General features: G+C 35.6%; 1 long non-coding RNA gene across 1 annotated transcript; it reads left to right on the top strand.

The window, feature by feature from the left end:
- Positions 1-1068: 1068 nt before the first annotated feature.
- Positions 1069-2314, top strand: LOC141403488 (uncharacterized). The gene is made up of 3 exons (XR_012412813.1): positions 1069-1166; positions 1250-1481; positions 1866-2314. It is a non-coding gene; the product is annotated as an uncharacterized lncRNA (long non-coding RNA).
- Positions 2315-4084: the final 1770 nt, after the last annotated feature.

The following is a 4084-nucleotide window of genomic DNA, read 5'->3' as shown; positions in this document are numbered from 1 at the left end:
AGACGAGATGGCTAAGTGTTGGTAGAGCTCTATTGAAAAGGAACGGAAAGGAAGTTTTCGAAATTTCAGCATTTCAGCTATACAAAGTAAGTTCAATTTACAAAATTAACTGAACAAATTATAAGTAATTTCTACTTTTCATAGATGCCGCAGCTCCAACGCTAAAAATCGTATAAAACCAAAATACGTAACTGTAAATATAGTTATTTATTATTTTAATTATACCATTGATTGAAAACATAAATCACTAATAAAATTTTAATAAAAATTAAAAAAAAAAAAAATATATATATATATATATATATATATATATATATATATATATATATATGTATATATAAGCTTGTTTTACAATTACAAGAATAAGATTAAGGCAATATTAATTGCATAAGCTTGTTCTACAATTACAGGGGTAAGCTTATAAACAAGGGTTCCGTTTCGATTTTTCTATAATTATGACATAAGCTTTTAACAACAAATTTCTCAAGTCTTTTATAAGCTTAAGTCTTATGTTGGTAGGTTTATTATAATATAATTCTCAAGTTTTTTTGGTATGTTGGGATATATTCATATGCTGAATGTGTGCCTTTTGTTACAGGTGTTGTTCCTATCCCCCGTGTATGAGTGTTATCAAGATTAGTGTGTTGTAAATGACCCCTGCTGTCCATTTCCTCATATGGACCGAATCTGCATTCACTTTTTTAAATCTAAAGAAAACAGCGAGTTGCTGCGTGACCAACGCAAGAAGCTCTTCTGCAGAATCCATTGCACAATGTTTGTCAACTCATCACGTTGAATTCTGATATTTTTGTAGCAGTACAAGTGTGTTGGTGCGTTGGCAGCTGCTGGGCGAAACTATTTTCTCGCTGCCGTGGGATTTGTTGATTCCTATATGTCAGACGCGTCGGAAAAAACTTCCGACTTTGAGCAGACGCGTCGGACGTCCGACATTGTGTTTGCTGGGTAGCCAGCAGCTATATATATATATATAAGCTTGTTTTACAATTACAAGAATAAGCTTAAGGCAATATTAATTGCATAAGCTTGTTCTGCAATTACAAGGGTAAGCTTATAAACAAGGGTTCCGTTTCGATTTTTCTATAATTATGACATAAGCTTTTAACAACAAATTTCTCAAGTCTTTTATAAGCTTAAGTCTTATGTTGGTAGGTTTATTATAATATAATTCTCAAGTTTTTTTGGTATGTTGGGATATATTCATATGCTGAATGTGTGCCTTTTGTTACAGGTGTTGTTCCTATCCCCCGTGTATGAGTGTTATCAAGATTAGTGTGTTGTAAATGACCCCTGCTGTCCATTTCCTCATATGGACCGAATCTGCATTCACCTTTTTAAATCTAAAGAAAACAGCGAGTTGCTGCGTGACCAACGCAAGAAGCTCTTCTGCAGAATCCATTGCACAATGTTTGTCAACTCATCACGTTGAATTCTGATATTTTTGTAGCAGTACAAGTGTGTTGGTGCGTTGGCAGCTGCTGGGCGAAACTATTTTCTCGCTGCCGTGGGATTTGTTGATTCCTATATATATATATATATATATATATATATAAGCTTGTTTTACAATTACAAGAATAAGCTTAAGGCAATATTAATTGCATAAGCTTGTTCTGCAATTACAAGGGTAAGCTTATAAACAAGGGTTCCGTTTCGATTTTTCTATAATTATGACATAAGCTTTTAACAACAAATTTCTCAAGTCTTTTATAAGCTTAAGTCTTATGTTGGTAGGTTTATTATAATATAATTCTCAAGTTTTTTTGGTATGTTGGGATATATTCATATGCTGAATGTGTGCCTTTTGTTACAGGTGTTGTTCCTATCCCCCGTGTATGAGTGTTATCAAGATTAGTGTGTTGTAAATGACCCCTGCTGTCCATTTCCTCATATGGACCGAATCTGCATTCACCTTTTTAAATCTAAAGAAAACAGCGAGTTGCTGCGTGACCAACGCAAGAAGCTCTTCTGCAGAATCCATTGCACAATGTTTGTCAACTCATCACGTTGAATTCTGATATTTTTGTAGCAGTACAAGTGTGTTGGTGCGTTGGCAGCTGCTGGGCGAAACTATTTTCTCGCTGCCGTGGGATTTGTTGATTCCTAATGCTGAGGTTCTCTGACGACGTGCTGCTGACAAGCATACCATTGCCAAGCTATCGTCAAGAAAAACAACGTTGAATTGGGTAAGCTACCAAAGCTGCTGCCAACAGCGCTATAATGCTACAAAAGGCCTTTGAAGCCAGAAAGAAGAGTACCACAGCTGCCCCAGAAGATGTAAACTTTTGAAATCCTTTTAACTTTGTGAGAATATTGTGTCCTTTTCAATAACAAAATGTATGATTTATTATAATATAAAAGAATATATAAAAACAACTTAAGTTTTGCAGCCGTATTTGCTTACAGTATATATATTATGTGTAGTCCTCGTAATCATGTTTGGGGGAGTCATTTCGATAGTTGTCCTGCCAAATAACCATTTTAGTTTGTCTCCGTTGCATTTTTTGAGATTTGGGTCATTTTGTCAGGAAGCAAGGACTTGCCCATGTTTGAAAGGAATATTCCGATGTGCAAAAGTTGGACCAATGTCTCTCACTCTTTCAATTATTATTATTATTGTGACCACCAGCCATTTATAATGGGCACTGTAATATTTTTAAAGCTTTTGGACAAATATGTCTGGAAGCTTGCACTTGATCACGAAACACATCATTTCACGGTATGGCCCTGTTGCCAAGGAATTAAAAAACGAGGACCAATTTTTGAACTACATCAGTTGATCCGTTCGAGAGTTATCCTTGCTAAGTGCAAAATCGACTCCAAATTGTCTGAAAATTTTATCTTAAATTTGTTTGGAATTGGAAATATAAATAAACCTGACATTTGTGTTTTTTAACATATATATACAAAGTTTGTCAAAATCATTTTGTCAACCAAAGGACGACAAAGCGAATACAACTCTGTGAACATTGTATCATGGCATTGTCTAGATCCCGTAAATATTTTTAATTTATTTTTTAGAGGTTTATTCGGACTCTGGGGCTGGATAATTTGCATTTACTTCAAGATTTTGTTATTATCTGTTGATTTTCGTAGTAAATATTTAAACATCTATGAATAGATTGCTGTCAGCGATTAATGTATAAATGTTCTCATAAAAAATTAATAAGATACTTTTAAATATGTTTTCTTATACTTACTTAGCTGTCCCATTACAGAACATTTGTTCCATAAGCCGAACTAAGAAAAGATCTCCCACTCTCTCTCTGTTTAGTGGTTCGCTTTCTGGAATACCGCACCTTGTCATCTCTTTATCCACTTGTTTGAGCCATCTATTCTTTGGCCTGCCAATTCTGCGTGCACCGCCATGCGGCCCGAATTTATACGCCTTTTTAGCGGGTTTATCATCGTTCATTCTGATGATATGGCCTAGCCAACGCAATCGTTGCATCTCGGAACTGCAACTAGAGAAAAATATAAAATATTGCACTGCCCTCTCTCTTGTTTACAAGATTTGGAGAAAACAAAAAGTACATAGCATATTTCTAGAACCGGTACCAGGATATTATCTTCCTTCAGATGGAAACTTTGGAGTTGCAAACCGTTCCGTAGCCACTGGAGACTGAGCTTGCTGAAAAGGAAAGTTTGTGCCTTTGGGGAGAATAAGAAGCAATATTGCTTTCGAAGTGTTGGATGAAGGAAAATAGAATTAGATTTCAAACTGGTACTTTGGAAAAAATATTACAATATATAGTCATCGCCGGAAAAGAACATTTGGATTTGTACTTCGGAAATAGCACAATGATATAGAAAATATTCCCTTGAAATATAATTTCGGTGTACGTTGGAAGGGAGATGAACGGAAAAGACATTTGGATGGAATTAATGAACGAATGATTTTAGTGTTTCCACTGAAGCAACGCTTACTATGGAATACACCAGGTGAGAGAGTACGGACGTAGCTATTCGCACGTAAAAAGTGGCTGTGAATGCCTTGTAGGATGCATCGTAAAAGCCATGGAACTGAATGTCAGCCGACGGGGTAAACTTGAGCCATCTCGGAATTCGA

Source organism: Musca autumnalis, unplaced genomic scaffold (assembly GCF_047663935.1).
Source record: "Musca autumnalis isolate F117 unplaced genomic scaffold, ASM4766393v1 scaffold_4, whole genome shotgun sequence".
In the NCBI taxonomy this organism is placed as follows: domain Eukaryota; kingdom Metazoa; phylum Arthropoda; class Insecta; order Diptera; family Muscidae; genus Musca; species Musca autumnalis.
Note: the sequence above shows the minus strand (reverse complement) of the source record. Positions and strands in the feature narration are given on the sequence as shown.